Below are 18888 nucleotides of genomic sequence, written 5' to 3'. Positions count from 1 at the left end.
TCTTTATAATGTGCCTGTAGAGAGCTGTGCTAACTGGCCAGAGGTCAGGATACAGATGAGGGGATGTGGACTGAAGAGCTGGATCTCTCAGGACCAAGTTCAAAATTTCTGTTCAGTGCTGCAGCTCATTATTGTGTTCCTGGAGTTAGGAACAACATGAAGGAGATATTATCCATTTAGAATTGTCACATTTCAGGCAAAACTCACCAACATCTTCTCACATTCACCTTCCTGTAAGTCTGCTTCTGTGCATGGTTAGATTTATTGCAGAGCAGCTGCATTTCTATCTTATTTTTTCACTTAAATGTCAACTTTACTATAGTGAGACTAGATATGTGTCCCCACATTGGTCTAGGGCTCAGGAATCAGCATTTTTTTTAAAAGCTCCCCAATTTAGTCTAATGTGTCACCAGCCTTGAGAACCACTGGCCTAGAACATTTTAAGGAGGCTGCTCCTGTCGGGCCTCCAGGGGATAATCTTGCCATTGATATAACTCTGAGAACAATGAGAACATACTGACACTACCTGAGGATTAATGAGAGGCCTAAACTTAAGGACAGAAAAGGGTAGAGCTGAAAATTAGAAAACTGGATAACATTGAGGTCATTGAAGGCAGAATTTCTTTAAAATCCTTCTGAACCTTAAGAAACTCTGTGACCAACTGTTTCCTTTTCCTATAAGTGCAATTTTCCCAACTCCTATCTTATATCCAATCTCAGGCTTGTAAACTTTTTTATTCTGAGAACCTTGCCATTCCATCATCATATTTTTGGATAGGTTGCCCTTTGTAATAAGTTCACCCTATATAACAAACCCCTTTCAGAAGAATGACTTGGCCAGAAGAAGTTTTTCTGAAGAGCTCATCCTAACTTTTACAGGCACCCATAGGTACTCACGCCATCCTTATCTCTTCTGGAACAACAATTTCAGCAGCCGCGATCTCAAAATCTTCTGAAATATTTTTCAGAAAACAACCAAACAACCTAGATAGAGGCCCCAGAAATTTTGTGGTTTATATGTAAAGTTATATCAAGGTAATAGAGAGTTCTGGGGTTGTGAGCACCCAGGTATGTAGTTAGTTCAAGGAGCTCAGGAACTGTCATAATGAAAATTCAGCTGCCTATTCACCTGGTTAAGAATTAGTAGTGGACTCTGAAGCAATTATCTTTTATAAACAAACATGCTTAATATCCTTAAAAAATAAAATATCATTACAAATAAATTAGAGAAAAATCATACTAGTTTTAAAAATGGCAAATGGATGACAACAAATAATTTCCAAATTAAGAAAAAAATAACCAAAAAATATGAAACTAATCAGGATTGGGAGAGGTATGTAGATATGTGGGGTGGTCGGGTGTATATTAACAAGATTGGCCATGAGTTGATAATTGTGGAAGCTGGATGAGGGGTATACGTTGTTTCATTGAACTATTGTCTCTTCTTTTGTAGATGTTTGAATTTTCCATAATAATAAAAAAAACTTTGAAAGACCTAGTTAACATACAAATAAATAATCAGAAATGCAAAGACTTATATTTACAATGTCTACTGAATCTTATTTAAAATGGTAAAGATAGGAAGAAAATAATGTCAAACAATGTTTAAATAAATTAAGATACCCTTACACAGCAAAGTAGTACAAAGCTATAAAAATCACATTTTCACATACAATTGAATGACATGATGGCCTATTCATACACAAAGTGTTAAACAGAAAAAAGATTTTCAATATGATCCTAATTCCTTTAAAGTATACATATTTGCATTAAAAAACACTGACAACATGTTAACAATTTATCTCTGGGTAATGAGATTATAGTTGGATTTTATTGTCTCCTTTGTGCTGTTTAATTATGTCTATAATGAACACGTTTTCTTTCATAATAACGTATATATTACCTGTTGTATATTTATTAAAGAAGAGTAACAGGCCTGGAGGAAGAGAGGTGGGAGGGCAAACACAGACAGCAGGTGACCCGAGTAAGCTTGCATCTGCAGAAACCCCATTTCCAGCTCTACACCAGCGAAGTCACAGGGCCATCCAGCTCCAGTGACACTGCAAAGGCCTGTCAGGTGGCAGGTAGAACGAAAGCCATTTCACCCGTGGGAAAAGCCTCAAGAATGCAACCTGGACTGTGTGCTTTCTTGTGCACAATCGCAGCCTTCATCTGCCTTGGTAGGGAGCCTGCCAACCCTGCAGCCGGGCCTGAGGAAGGTGGTTTGGGAAAGAAGTTGGAACAGAACTTGGACTGTGTTTTTCTCCATTTTCTGGGTCAAAACCTGGCTATTTGTGACAGCTTTCTTGTGAGCAATGTCAGCGGATAAGTCAGTTTTTTCTTCTCTTCTACAGGTTCCAGCAATATCAAGATCCATCAATCTACAAATACAGTGTATAAACAAAAGGGGGAATCTGTGACCTTGGACTACAGTTTCACAAGCAGTTATAATTATTATGTGATGTATCGACAGCCTCCCAGTGGTGAGATGATTTACATGATTCATCTGCATTCTCAACACAAGAACTCAAGGAAAGGACGGTATTCTGTGGTGTTTCGGAAAGAAGACAAAACCCTAAAGCTCACCATCTCAAAGTGTTAAACAGAAAAAAGATTTTCAATATGATCCTAATTCCTTTAAAGTATACATATTTGCATTAAAAAATACTGACATGTTAACAATTTATCACCTAGAGACTCAGCTGTCTATTTGTGTGCTGGCCTAGATTCCATGGTGAGGGTAGTGACAGGGAGCACCTTACAAAAACCCCAGGACTCCACACAAGGCAGGCCACCTGCTCTGGGCGCATAAGAAACAGCCTACTAGACAGGAAGAGGGTAGACACAAAGTATGGTGGGGGCCACTGGTGGGTATAGACAGGAAGCTAATGACTGTTCTAGGAGCAATCTTTCCACATTTAGTATCAAAGAAAAAGTCGTGGTTACAAGATCCTGGCCTCAAGAGCATTTTCATCTCTGAATCTGGTGCCTAAGGACAATAGCATAGCTGACAGAGGTGTGCCTCTGTGTTTTCTGCCTGTCCAGCATCCATCCCCCTTTTCTGGTGACAACACCTTGATTTTCCCTGGATAATTAAGCCTCACCTCCTCCTACCCCATGTCTGGGTTTGAATGAGGCTGATCCTGCCTTGGGCCCCCTGGCCAATTAACATAGTTCATCTCTCTGACTTAAATGATTCGTTCAAGGATGGGTACATGACCCAAGCCCACATCCCAAACCTTTGCATGGAAATGCTATGGGGATATAAGAGGCTAGGATGTGAAGCGAAAGCTGCTAGCAGCCCTCTTTGTGCCACTAAGGAAGAGCATGATCCTGAAAAGAGAGCATGAAACTGAGTTCCCATAACATCATGTGAGGCCCTGGACTCTGCAGTGATTAGAGATTTGCCTGGGATTTTCAGTTGTACCCATCAGTTACCTTAGCTTGGGTTCCTCCAGAAGCTGACAAGGATTCAAAGGCAAGTGATTTAACTGGAATGTGATCCTTGGATGCATGACATGGGCACGAGGGAGAGTGGCAGGAAGGGAAGCCATCCACTAAAGGGTGTGTGTTATCAAGCCAGCTGCCCTGTGGGCACCTGGAGTTTAATCTTCCAGGGAATCCCTGGGAACCGTGTGAAACACTTGCCTCAACTTATACCACCTGAGGACCAAAGAAGCTAGGGTACTGATACCCCAAATCCTTTCTGTCATTGGTCTAGGACAGCTCCTGGGATGGGAGTGTAAATTCCCTAGCACTTAGCAGTCAGAGAAAGCCCATAGGCAAAGAAACTCAAGTGCTGGCAGGAGGATGCTGCAGCATGTGTCAGCAGCATGCACTGAAGTCATAAGCACAAAGGGGATACAGGTGGGACACCAACAAGGCAACACAATTAATTTTTCCTTTTTCACTTAAGCTATTTTGAGTTGGGTTTTCTATCAGTTGTAATCAAAAGAAACCTAACTAAAACACTAATAAAAATAACATTGGGGGCTGCCGGATGGCTCAGTTGGTTAGAGCGCGAGCTCTGAACAGCAGGGTTGCCGGTTCGATTCCCGCATGGGATGGTGGCCTGCTCCCCCTGCAACTAAAGATCGAATACAGCAACTGGACGTGGAGCTGAGCTGCGCCCTCCACAACTAGATTGAGGGACAATGACTTGGAGCTGATGGGCCCTGGAGAAACACACTGTTCCCTAATAATACCCAACAAAATAAATTTCTTTAACAAAAAGAAAATAATAGCATTGGGTAAAACAAACCAACCAAACAAAATACTTTAAAATTACTTTTTTTTTTTTTGGCTTGCTGAAGTTCAGAAAGGATACAAGTCCTCCAACTGTTCAAATTAGAGAGGTTATGCAGCTCTGTTCTCCACTTCACCCAGTGTGGTAAGGAGGCGGGCACAATTACACTGGATATTTAACTATTCCCTCCCCTTTCAGATTCTTCCTCCTCTAGTTCACCTGGCTTAGTGCTGCCAGATTAATCTCCCTAAAGTGTCGCTCCAAAGAATCTTGCCTGCTTCAAACTTCTGGATTCCCTATGAGACTGTGCTTTCCCATCTACAAAATTTTGCTCCTGCCATTTGCTTCTCTTGCAATATATTTCCTCTCATTTCTTCCTTTTGAAATTCACCAACTTTCAAAAGCTATTTCCCATCTCTCCTTGGATGTTTTTGAGGATATTTAGTACCAATGAGCATGCCTAGATCCCATATCTTAGTTTTGTTGAGTGAATTCAAAAAGAATCTGGAGGCTTTGGCTAGAAATAAATGATAAATGTTAATTCAAGGGTCTTAGAGTTTGCAAACTGGAAACATAGCTAGGCAAAACCCAGAAGTACTCCAAAGAAGAAAGTGAAGAGTTCTTGTAGTAAAAAGTGCATTTTTGAGAATAACTAGTCCTCTATTCTTAGTCTTAGAATTGTTTCAGGATGTTTGTCAGATATCAGGCAGTCTGGATGATGGATGCCAGGTGGTCTAGAGAATGGGTGCCAGAAGGTCTGGTCACGTCTGGTGGTCTGGATAATAGACGTCAGGTTGTCTGAATATGTGAGTCCTTCAGAGGGTTATCTGGAGGTCTGGTGTATGTCCAAATGTATATCTAGGCATTGACACAGGACTGGAAAGTTCAAAAGTCTAATTTCTCAGGCTAGTTAGAACAGGAATAGTCTTTTTTTCTCAAGCCTCAACCATCATAATGTTAATAATTTTAGGAGCTTGGTTAAAGTGACTCTATTCTATATATTCCCTATCTTCATTCTTTCCTCAGTTTCTAATACCATTTTTCAATAAAAAGAAACAGAACTCCATGGTGAAATGGCTGCCCCTAGGGTTGGGGCAGGGAATATGCAAGATAAGCCTAAAGCACCTTACAGCAACAGCTATCAAAAAAAAGATGAGTATCGGGGTGGCCGGTTAGCTCAGTAGGTTAGAGCGTGGTGTAACTGGCAAGGTTGCCAGTTCGATCCCCACATGAGCCACTGTGAGCTATGTCCTTCTTTAAAAAAAAAAAAAGATTGGGGTTTGTCAAAGAGACAAAAAAGCCAACTGAAAAAGCTCCCTGTGGTCAAAACTAGAACAATTTGATAAATAAATAAATAAATCAGCCTTGAGTAATAACCCAAAGTATAAAGTAAATATCCAAGAATCACTGATATAAATAAATTATTGATCAAATAAATGAGGGAGAATAAACAAATATCCCATGGTAAAGAATTCTAAATAATTTATGTAGACACTCTACACTCAAAGAAATGGAGCATAACGCCGCACTCCTTACGTGTGGGCTCCACATAGTGACTTCTTCTCAAAGAGGACAGTATGGAAAAGGTGAAAAAATAACTTTACTATGGAGAAATCTGACAAACACTGCCTCAGCCAGGAGTTCATGGTCAACATCAGCAGAGATAAGTCATGTTGATAGCATGTCCCCTTGATATGATATGATGAGAAATGGCACTTTACTTCCATGGCTTTCCATCCCCAAACCCATAACCCCAGTTAAATCATAAAGAAATCATCAGAGAAATCCCAACTGAGGGACATTCTACAAAATACCTCACTAGTACTCCTCAACACTGTCAAGGTCATCAAAAATAAGAAGTCTAAGAAATTGTCAAGCCAAGTGGCGCCTAAGAGGACATGATGACCAAATGTAATGTGGTATCCTAGGTGGGATCCTGAAACAGAAAAAAGACATTAGGTAAAATCTAAGTAAAACTAATAAAGTATGAACTTTAGTTAATAACAATGTATCGATATTGGTTTATAATTGTGGCAAATGTCTCATTATAAAATGTTAATCAGAAGGAGAACTGAATGTAGAGTATATAGAAACTATGTGCACCATATTCACAACATTTTGTAAATCCAAAAGTATTCTAAAATGAAGTTTATTTTAAAACTATAAAACTGGATTACTGTATGGAGTCTGGTTTCCAGGTTAGTGTTTTGTCAGGGTCTGAGTGTGTCAGTCGGAGGAGGCGAAGTCGGCTGCACTATGTCTCTGCATCAGATCATCGCCCATATCCAGAGGGGCCTCAACTACACGGTATTTGACTGTAAGTGGGTGTCCTGCATTGCCAAATTTGTGACCATGGGCAACTTCGCACAGGGTACCGGCGTCATTCAGCTGTACGAGATCCAGCACGGAGACCTAAAGCTGCTTCGGGAGATTGAAAAGGCCAAACCCATTAAATGTGGAACATTTGATGCAACATCTTTGCAGCAGAGATATTTAGCTACTGGAGATTTTGCTGGAAACCTTCATATATGGAATTTGGAAGCTCCAGAGATCCCAGTGTATTCTGTAAAGGGCCATAAAGAAATTATAAATACTATAGATGGTGTAGGTGGACTAGGAATTGGGGAAGGAGCACGTGAAATTGTGACTGGCAGCCGAAATGGAATTGCGAAGGTGTGGGACCCAAGGCAGAAAGCAACAGATCCTGTTGCTAATATGGAAACTGTATAAGGAGAAAACAAGCGAGACTTGGACAGTGGCTTTTGGCAATGCTTATAATCAAGAGGAACGTGTTGTTTGTGCTGGCTATGACAACGGGGATATCAAACTGTTTGATCTCAGAAATATGTCATTGCGGTGGGAGACCAACATCAAAAATGGGGAATGTAGCTTAGAGTTTGACGATAAGTATGAATAAGTTAGTAGCTACGTCTCTGGAAGGAAAGCTTCATGTTTTTGACATGAGAACACAGCATCCAACCAAAGATTTTGCTTCTGTTTCTGAAAAGGCTCATAAATCTACTGTGTGGCAGGTCGGACACCTGCCACCAGAACCGAGAGCTCTGACAGCGGGGGTGCTGGCGGCCTTCACCTCTGGAAGTACAATACCCTACTCAGCAGTCAAAGAAAAATTCCGAGGGAGTGGAGATGGCAGTTGCGGGGTCAGTCAGCCTTCTGCAGAACGTGACGTTGTCCTCCCAGCCCATTTCCAGTCTGGACTGGAGTCCAGATAAAAGGGGTCTCTGCATCTGTAGTTCATTTGATCAAATGGTAAGAGTGCTGATTATTGCAAAACTCTGTAAAATTTGATCTGAAGACTTTGGACTTGAGACCTTCCAGCAGAACACTCATAGAATTTAAAATGTGTTGTGCCTCCTCGGACCGTCCTTCAACAAAGTTGGATTTGCCTGATGAAAAAAGGCCCGCAATGTAAACTTCCAGGCTAGCCTCTCTCTGGGTGTGAAATGCCCAGCAAGCAGTGTGTTCCGGTCACCTGGCCCGTCCCTGGTTTGCTGCTGCACGTCGGGGCACCTCTGTCTCCAGAGCCAGCTCTGCCCCTTTCCCTCCATTTCTAAGAAAAAATTGATACCTGTCTGTATTTAAACATATGTTACATTTGTTCCACATCCTCAACCCATATTTTATAATAACACTTGTGTTGCATTTTAGTGTTTACAGGGTTGTGGTAGGAATCGCTGTTCTGGTTTAAAATTTGCCTTGGTAAAACAACTGTGAAAAGTAAGCTTCATAAATAACACTTTGTGAGATTTCAGTGTCACTAAGTTTCAATACAGGATTTTACTTTATAAAATACCAAAGTGGCATAGTCAGACTAGATTTGGGTAACTGTTTTTAGCAGTGTAACTTGTAAAATGAAATACTATGACTTACAAAGACTTCTTTTTTACTTAAACAACAGTTGAATTAGTGAGACTTGCGGTTGTTGACTATGTAGGGTAAGTGATGTTGAGATTATGGGGATTTTGTAGCCTTATTTTTTGTCAAACTTTTTAATATATTTTATGAATAAATTTCTGTTTTTGAAAAAAAGACTATAAAACTGTAGATTTCATATGACCTGACTTTTATGGAGAGAGAATTTTAATTTTATGTATAGCTATATCATTATATATACATTAAAAACAGTCTTGAGCTGTGCTGTCCAAGACATAGCTACCACCTACACATGGCTATTGAGCACTTGGATTGTGGCTAATCCAAATGGAGACGTGCTGTAAGTGTAAAATATATACCAGGTTTCAAAGACTTAGTATGAAGGAAAGAATGTAAACGATCTCATTAATATTTTTCATTTTGACTGAATGTTGAAACAATATTTTGGGTTCATTGGATTAAGTGAATTATGACAATTAATTTTATATATTTCTTTGTATTTTCTTTTAATGTAGCTACTAAAAAATTAAATTATGTATGTGGCTCACGTTGTATTTCTATTGATAGCAGTAGTCTAAAAAGATAGACATGAAATATTAACAATAGTTATTCCTGGTAGTGGAATTCAGGGCAATATTTTTAGCTTTTTTTTTTCTAATTTCTATTTGACAAATATGTGTTCCTTGTAAAATAAAAATGAAAAGATGCAAAGAACTATTGCTATGAAATGTCACACTAAATGATGGAAGCACCAAGTAGAAATGTAGAGTCCTTTCATTAATGAATTATTTATTTCTTCATTTGAATATACATATATTAAGTAGCTCATGTGCAACGTACTGGGACAGTTGCTAGGAATACAGCATAAAAAGGATGAGTTATAATTATTTCCTTCAAGGAGTTCACAGTGTACTTGGGAAATTAGGCTTGTAAATGAATATTAGAACACTATGTGGTCAGTGATACAACTGTGATTCTTATAGAGTCAACTCTCCTTCCTGCTTTAAATGCTGCTGTTTTTCTGGCTCCAACTTTACTCTACTTATCTCCACACTATGATTGCAACTAATACCTACAGGCTAGTGAATATGCCTCTAACCTTGATTTTGTTCCAGACCTATGTGTATATCCACCTTCCTTTTGGTCAGATGACCCTTGGGCAATGTAAACTGTACAAGCCTAAAACCCATCATCTCTTCATCTCTCCTACTCCAAGATCTTCTACTGCTGTATTTCTGTCTTAGCTAATGTCACCGCCTTGCCTAATGGCTGTATGTAAAAAACAAATTTAGTAATTTCAATTCACTTCCCAAAATTTCTCAGACTTCACATGACGCAAGCCCACATATGATGTGCCTTTAGCCATCAATCCAACCTCATCTCCTAGCACATCTTGCGTCAACATTGACTTTCTAGAAATACCAAAACTACTAAATATGGGGAATATCATGAGTTATCACCTTTCTTGCCTCCAATCTTCCCTGTACCCCTCCCTTTGCTTGGAGTTTCCAACTTTATCACCAACCCCTCCTTTCCCCCTCAGGGTCTCCTGACATCTCCTTCTGAAGCCTTCCTTGATCTTCCAGGCAAATTTAAGGTCTCTCTCTCTCCTCTGGCTCCCTTTGAACTTTGCATACACCTCCAGAATAACAATTATCTCTTTATATTAAAGGCCTGCTTCCTCTCAAATATTCTAATTCTTGAGGGCAAAGATTATGTCTCATTCACCTTGATATCCCCAGCATAACACGACAAGAAAAGACTCTCAAGTTTACTGAATATTTCCTATCTTACTTTCTCTTTCTCATTCTATTGTGGTCACACTTACCCCCTAAATAGTCTAGATGTTCTTTGAATGACCCAAGCAGGCTTCCACACCTGGGTCTTTGTACTTGCATATTCATGTCCCCGATGGCTCTCTTCATCATATCATTCACGTCACTGCTCAAATGCCACCTCATCAGAATGGTCTTTACTTCAATCCTATGTAAAATAGTGCTCACCCAACCCATCCCTCCTTCCCCTTACCCTGTCTCACATTTTTTTACAGCAATCATCATTAGCAGACATTATATTACACAATTGTTGGTGAATTTCTTGTTTATCTACCAGAATAAAAGATTCAAGAAGCCCAGAACTTTGTATGAATTATTCAACAATTGCAATAAAGATCTGACATATGTATAAATAAATAAATGACGTTATTTATCACCTAGACATGACACTCTCTCTCTGAGTTTCATTTCCCCTTCATCTGCTTTTATTCTCATCAAGCCATAAATCTTGGACAAAAAAAAAAAAATGAGTTAAGACACAAAACTCCAAGAATTGTCAGGTATAATAAGGCTGAGTAAGCAATAATATTATAACTTGAAAAGGAGCAACAGTTATCGAGCCATATATTAAGTTTGTTTCAAGAATGTGTTTTATCCTCCAATTCATTTATTCAACAAATATTTATGTCACATTTATCATGAGCTTTTTTAAAGAAGAACTGACTCTGGGTAGTGAATACATAATGCAATATATAGATATATATTATAGAAATGTACACTTGAAACCTATATAATTTTACTAAGCAATGTCATCTCAATAAATTTAATAAAAATTTTTTTAAGTTAAAAGTTGTCTCTTACCTTTGTATCACTGTTTATAGTTTAAGAGGTCCTTTCTGATACTTACTTCAATGTATCTTCATAAACAGCTCTTTGAGGTAGGCAGCTCTTATAAGAAATGAGTTGGTCACCAGATTAAGGATCACTGGGTTGTGAAAATTTTGAGCTAGGGAAGTATTCCATCATTTTATTGTTGATAAAACTGTGTACAGAAGCCTATTGTCAACCTATTTGTTTCACCTCAGAGAGCTATAATACACAATTGTCCATCAATACCAGTACATTAATTCTCATTTCTGGGATTCCCAGCCTGCTCATAGTTTCAGCGTTAATATACTTCACAGTAGAATGTACAAACTTTGAGGATAGGCACAATGCCTTATATGTTTCTCCTACTTACATTAAGGCTCTGCACATACTATGGGTTATCCATAGTATTTATTGGTAAAGAGAATGGTTACTAATGTATCTCTCTATTCAAGAAGTAGCCAAGACTAGTGCGACACCTGGTCTCTAAAGATGGCCTTCCAAGGAACTGTGCCTCTCAGTATTCAGACTCTTATGTGTTTCCCTTCCGTTGAGCCTGGACTGGCTCTATGACTTGACTGGACTCGGTCGAATGTGGTGAAAATGAAGTTATGTGACATCTGAGGCTCTATCAGAAGCAGCTTTGTAGTCTCTCCCTTGCTCTCTTGGAATACTTGCTTTGGGGAAGGCAGCCACCATGTACATTATTCTACCACTCTGATACTACCATGCTGGGAGGAAGCCCAGGTAAGCCAGATGGGGAGAGAGATGCCTAGCCAGTCCTCAGCTGTCCCAGCCACCTTATTCAAGCTCCACCCTGTGAACGAAGAAGCCATAGAGGATGTCATGCCCAACTGAGCTTTCAGATGGCATCAGTCCAGCCAACATCTGACTGCAAACATGAGAGACCCTGAGCAGGAACCACACAGCTAAGCCCACTCTACCCACAAAAGCTTAAGAGACGATAATAAGGTGCTGCTTTATAGTGCCTAAATTTTGATAGGCTTGTTACACAGCAGATGTAACTTGTAGTTTTATGGGACTTTTGCTGTGTCCCCTCGCAAGAGAGCATCTATTTGGGGAACCATGATCCAATCCTTCAGAATCCAAAGTTGTGGGAACACGAAACACAAAATCCCTCATTGATCATTGGGAGTGACTGTAAGTGGGGCCACTCCTGTTTCCATATTTTGTTTCCCAGACCCATGTATTCTTCCTACTGGGGACAGAGAGCTACAGTCCCTAATTTAATGCATATATTTCATCTGAAAAGGTAGCACCCCATCTTTGTAAAGTATTGCCTCTGGTTGTCATTTCAGCTTTCATAGGCCATTCCAGCACTTTATGAAGTGGCTGGTTCAAAACAGTGTGGTATCTAATTCAACCACAGTCATGGACCCACTCCTGCTCCTCCTTTGCTATGAAATGAGTCCCCTGGTTAGATGCCATGTTGTGTGGGATTCTGTGTTTGTGGACAAAGCTTTCCATAAGGCCATAGACAGTAATGCTGCCTGAGGCTCTGAAGGCAGAAAATCAAACCCATATCTGGAATGGGTATCTTTCCCTGTAATAATGAACCATTGACTATTCCAAGATGGAATGGGCCTGTGTAGTTTGTTTGCCTTCAAGTAGTTGGTGATGTACTTGAGGAATAGTGCCATATCATAATTCAGCATTGATATCTGTTGTTGGGAGGTTGGAAACTAAGAGATGGCAGTTGCAATATCAGCCTTAGTAAGTAAGAGTCCATACTATTGGGCCCATGCATGGCCTCCATAGCCATTCATGTCATAGAGACTCTATTCATATGCTCATCATAATAGTTCCAGTGGGCTGATAAGGAAGGCTAGCTAACATCAATTGGTGAAGTCATTTTTCTCTACTTGGTTATTCAGTGTGGTATCATTTTATTACTTATTTTGTGCCACTTCCATGGTGGATGCTTTCTGGTGGGTGTTAAGATATGATTTAAAAATCTTCAGTGTCTACTCCCAAAGGCCCATCCATATCCCAGACATCCTCGACTTTAATCTTTCAACTCTTTTCTTTCCAGGCTTCTGAATAGCCAGTCACTGGTCACTACCCAGAAAAAAAAAGAAGAAAAATAATAATATACACACACACACACACACACACACACACACACACACACACACATACATACCACGGGCCACATTCTTTCCACGCAAAATATGGATTACTAGTACACTGCTCACAGCTCCACACATTGAGAAGACTTTCTCTCTCTATTGTCTTTAAAGGCCACTCTTGAATATTGCTATAACATACTTGCTGTACATTTTTGGCTTGGACACACATACCAAGCAAATCTATCTATAAATTAAGCTCAGGCTTTTTCTTCCTCCTTCAGCTAGTCACATGTCCTTCCCAAATATGACCATAGACAAAAGATGTGGGAGAGACATCCGTACAATTTTGATGCATGCCCTGGAGGGTCTGCGCTACCTGTTCATGCAAGTTACTTATGAACTCTTGTCCAGGTTGGGCTCAATTCTAGATGCATTATTTACATTTTACAATGGACTTGTGCTGGGCCCATTCAATTTTATGACTTAGCAGGTCCAAAAAAGCCTAACTCATAATGGTTATGCTAGAATTTAACCCTAGTTATCAGCTTAAAGTTTGGCAGGGTGAGTGCCTAAGGGGATACTGGTTGCCTTATAGCATCTTCCCGCCCAGGGAAAATGATAGTTCTTACTATGGTGGACCATCTCTGCAAGTTGTGGGTTCATAGCAAAAATCCATAGGGATATCCATCCAGATACCACCATCCATGTTTCAGAGTTTCAGATTTTCCCAACCAGGGTCTTGTTGTCATAGCATAAATGCTCTTCCTTGATTGAGCATTTAAAATCCATCTGGAAGGTTCCAGTCAAGATAGTGGAGTACATAAGTGTTGTGCTCACTTCCTCCCAGAATAATTAACTTGGAGAACCATCTGAAGACTAGCTGAATGAAACTCCTATAACTAAGGATATAAAGAAGAGACCACATCGAGACCAGTAGGGAGAGGCAGAGATGTGAAATAGGCTGGTCCCACACTCACATATGGTGATTGAGAATTGAGAGGGAACATGCTGTACACCTAAAACTAGAATAAAAGAATATTAAATGTCAATTATAATTGAAAAAAATAAAAATAATTAAAAACAGAAAAGATATTGCCAAAAAAAAAAAAGTCTGGAATTCTGAGACTCTAGCTATCAAATCCTGTCTTCTCCTCCACTGTGTCTGCCTTTCCTCTAAGGGTTGGTGATAAGGGTTCATAAAAAGCCATCAAAGAGGCCTTCTTGATCTGTTTCTTATTATCTCTTCTTAGGGTTTTAACACAATTTAACAATAACCAGTGAACTTTTCTCCTTGTAGGCATATTCACCCCATATCTTTCAAATGCCTAAATCATTGCACCTGCAATGGAATTCGCTTCCACCCAGTCATCTCCACCACCACAACCATCAGTGAAATCTTCAGCAATTAGGCCTCCACCTTGGGCTACAGATTATCGATGCTCCAAATATCACTAGGGATGAGGTCCACTTTGCTTACAGGATGGTAAGTCAGTTCCAAGACCCATCTGTTTTCTCTAAAAAGTCTTTATACCAACTGTGTCAGTTTGATTCCTCCAAAATAACATATGCTAAGACGGGATTAGATAAGATGGGACAGGATCTAGAATTGGCAGGGAGGGCCTTGGTACTGTGGTGCAGATCTGACACCTGTAAAAAGAGAGAAGCATATAAGGAGCGTTGGGCTCAAAGAGTGCAGTCTGCAGCACAGTTCTAGGAAAGTTTCCACTGGGCCTTGGGGAGTATGCATGCCAAAGTTGCCCGTTAGAAAAGTCCTTCATCCTGCAAGAATGGACTAGCACTAGTAACCTCAGCACTCCATCGTTGGTTGAAAAAGATGAGGCAGTGTAGCAGAATCAGGAGCCATGGTAATCTGAGCCACTTACTAATGTCATTTATATGTGCTTTCAAGAAATGCTTAAGCCTGATCTTATATATACCACTCTCACTCCTATGCATGCCCAACTTTACGGTTTTGTGGGTCAGGGAACACCCACTTCATGATAGGTATTTCAGGTCACATGGTAACTTGGTGGTCCATGCTCAAATATTTAGTCTCACTAAGACCCAGTAAAAAGCCAAGAGCTGTTTCTCAAAAGGAAAATAGTTATCTGCTGAGTATGGAATGAATTTACTCCTAGATCCTAAAGATCTACTCTGTCAGTCATCCAAGAGGCCTGCCAGCTTAATAGACACATTAAAAAACCATTGAACTGGCTGTGTCATGTGAGCAAAGTGGTAGAGAAGCTTGCATAGCAACCTGGACCCACTGCAGAACTCTCCCTTTTTCTAGGCCTTATTCAAACTTGGAAGCCTTTCAGATTACTCAGTGAGTAGTCATAGGCTATAACTGCACACACAAATAGGTATATGTTGCCACCAAAATCCAGTGCAACGTACTTTCTTAATGGTAGAAGAGATCAAATGTAGCAACTTGACCTTCATCTTGGAAAAGATATCTCAACTTGTCCCAGACCATGGAAAGGAAACCCAAGAAAATACACTGAAGGAATAAACCCCTACATTTTTCTGGAATTTATTTCCCACCTTTTGGAATATATGTTTCCTACCAAAGTGTCTAAAGTAGTTGTTATTTTATGCTCCCCTGCCATCAGGGAGTAGCGCCATGTGACGTCCTGTGGAATGGAGAAGAAATAAATTCTCTGTGGAATAAAATAAGATGGAGTTGGAGAATTGATATATCTCTGAGGTGAAAAAATGAAGGTAAATTTCTGGCTCTTCCAGATTGGGAAAAAAAAAAAAGTTTCAGGTATGTAGTTTCTGCTAACAAGTATATAGAGAAAAATGATTTTCCATATCAATACCCAGATCAAAAGTCAAGGGATTTGTTGATTTACTCCAGCAATGAAACCACATCTGGAACAGCAGCTGCGATTGTATTCACCATCTGATTAAGTTTACAATAACCTTCGTCATTCTTCAAGATCCATCTGTCTTCTTCTGCTCAGGCCAAGTAGATGAGGTGAATGCAGATGTGCTGGAAATGAACAGTCCTGCATCTCTTAAGTCCTTTGTGGAGGCACTAATCTTGACAGTTTCTCCAAGAATGCAGAATTATTTTGGATTTATTATTTTGGAACATAGAGGAGCTGTCCCCACTCCACAGATCAAATAGCCAATATAGTGACTCTGCCATTTGCAGAGTGTCTCAATTAGGCATTTTAGAACTTGGGAAATAACCATAGAGTGAGCTCAGAGCCCAACCAGCTACATTGTGAGATGGACCTGAACCAAAATACCATTAATCATTCAGCCTCAATAAACCCCTACTCTGAGAAGTAGACAAGAGTGGCATATTGGGTTTCCAAGACTTAGCATCATTTCAGAGCCAGTGTCCAGAAAGTGCCCCCAAAGTCTGGTTATTTTCCCTTTCCCAATGTGCTATTACATTGGTAAATGGCTGCAGGTCTTTTGGAGAAAGGAAAGAAGAGAACTTTACACCACAAACTTTGGCCACTAAATATAAATTAGAAAAATCTTGCAGTTCTCTAGGCATGTATGATACCTCATTATTTTGTACCTGTTCCCATGGAATCTTCCAGGACTTGAGTCTGATTGGAGATATGGAACCAATGAAAGGTATTGGGAGTGTGTGTTGAGGAGTCTCAGTATTTGCCCACAGGATAGGTCATCACAGGTTCTTCATGCAAGGAAGGACTAAATTCTTCAGATAGGGGAGGAAAGTTGACTGCTGCTGGCAATGGAGACTAAGAATCTCAAGGGCCTCAGTTTCATCAGAATCTGCCCATGTGTTGCCATCTCAATTTTCAGGATCCTAACTCTGCTACAATCAATGCCCTAATTTTAACCATAAGAGATTTTGGATTAAATTGGTACCAGAATACAGGACAAGTCTTTGGGTTGGGTTTTCAGAAATATCAGACCCTGCAGCTACGAGAAATAAGGATTTATTTCAGGACAGTCACAGAAATTTTCCAGTTCCTTGCCTGGACCTTGGGCTGAGAATGTGCTACTCTGTGTTCATTATTTTCTTTCTCCAACTTCCCTCTGATACTTGGGGAACCCACAGTGCTTATACTCTTTATTTCCTCTAAATTGTTCAATGGCAACAGCTACCTGATAACCCAACACCTTTCCTTCTATAGGCACCTGATATCAGAGACTGCTAGAGTTCCATTTGACATTGGCAATGGGGTCACTAATGCCTTGTCAATCAGAGAATCAACACCAACTTTCCATCCTTAAGGCTCTATTCCTCTTAGTCAGTTCCAGGACCAATCATTGTATCACTTAAGAGATCAGCCAGGTTAGCAAAACCACTGTGAATGATACAAAATGATACAGAGTCCATATTAAACACTATGGACTCATAGGAATTAGATTTTACAAATGCAGAAGGAGCTGGAGAAGTGAAGGTCTGGGAGAAAGTCAGAGGATCTGAAAAGGGTCATTAACCTGCAGTAGCACAGAAGGATGAGTTGGGACTTGAAGGAAAATCCAAGAACCTAAGCACTTTCACCATCACACTGGAACTGTGAAGAGGAGCTCATTGAGAGGTGTATGGGAAGTCACTACCTCTGTGTAGCTTTCACTTCTGTGGATCAACAGCCAATTGTCTGGTGATGGGCCTGGGGTCACTGTTGGTCAGCAAGGCCAAGAGTCAGAAAGATTAGCTGGGCATAGAATGGAAGAGAGCAAGCACAATGTGGGACCTGCCGGTACCTCTGCAGCTATCATTGCACCTGACCATGGTGACCTTCTAAGCAGAATTGTTACTGCTTCGCTTCTGCCTTCCAAATCTCGTGGGATTTCATCTTTTGGTCAACTCTAATGCACAACTGCACAACTACACCTGGAAAGCGTAGCTGTCCACTTAACAAAGTTGACCAGCAAGATCCAGCACTCCTAAAGCACTTGTCCTTATCCCAGATCTCAGAAGCAGCAAATATGGGCAGAAAGCATGGAGAGAAGCTTCTGGGGGCTAACTGGTGATCTTGTGACTGCCGCTGACCTGTGATTTGAGAGATTCCTGGAGACAGCTGTCAGGGCACACAGGAAACGTTCTTCTCAAAGATGAGAATGTCAGTCTGAATCTACTGGGAGCCTTTTTGGAGACAGTGAAACCAAAAGTAACACTATAAAAAAGCTTCATTTCTTGTATCAGACTTGGTCTTCCGAAATGGGGGTGAACACCAGAAGGAAAGTGAACAGAGTCCTCAGTCCTCATCAATTCTAAAATGTAGAAAACTTCATTCTGAACTGTTTTACACAGATGGTGTGTGCTTTTCAGTGGTTCAGGCAGGACCTGGTGAGAGAGACAGAGAGAGAGAGAGAGAGAGAGAGAGGTGTCCCTGATGCAGCTCATGTTCTCCGTGTACATCATGATTCTCAGCTCAAACCCTAAGCCACCTACCTCAGTGCAGTAGTTACACAGAGCTCCCCAGAACCTGCCTCCTGCACCTAAATTCTATGATGTGGGCTCCAGCCATATTCCTGGCCAGTAACTCTGGCCACAGAGGTAGAGACAGAGAATGGGAGGGTGGGGAGCCTATCAGATAATTTCAAAAATTATCAGAGTTCCCAGCACCACAGCAATGTTTTTCAGCTTGAATCAGATACATCTCCTTTAAAGGACAAATAATTTTCACAGACCCCAGTGTTAGCTAACTATATTACTTTTAATATAATGTAAGTTAAACATGCACAAAACTTAAAAAACCAATACAAATTTAATGCTTTTAATTTAATATAATAAATAAATCCATTTTTAATTGAATAGATGAAAAACACATAAGTGGTGTGAGATTCTACTTATCAACTTGATTCTTCTGATTTTGTGCATGATTTCCATTATTTTTCCTTTATTCAAAACTACATTCATATTGAATTGTTAATCCATTCATTTGATGGGCCAATCAATTTAACATGCACCAACAATATTGAAGGAAAATTTGTAATGAAACATTATTTATTACGTAACTACGATACCTATTGCTAATCAACTGTAACTAAATAGTGTGTTCAAACAATAAGCTCT

At 40.1% G+C, this 18888-nt stretch overlaps 1 pseudogene across 1 annotated transcript; it reads left to right on the top strand.

Moving 5' to 3' along the window:
• The first annotated feature begins 6427 nt into the window (after positions 1–6427).
• LOC308497634 (dynein axonemal assembly factor 10-like) lies at positions 6428–7555 on the top strand (annotated as a pseudogene). Its single transcript has one exon. The product of its transcript is annotated as a dynein axonemal assembly factor 10-like (transcript).
• Positions 7556–18888: the final 11333 nt, after the last annotated feature.

The sequence above is a fragment of the Rhinolophus hipposideros genome (assembly GCF_964194185.1).
Source record: "Rhinolophus hipposideros genome assembly, chromosome: 5".
Classification (NCBI taxonomy): domain Eukaryota; kingdom Metazoa; phylum Chordata; class Mammalia; order Chiroptera; family Rhinolophidae; genus Rhinolophus; species Rhinolophus hipposideros.
This window is presented reverse-complemented; position numbering and strand designations above follow the sequence as displayed.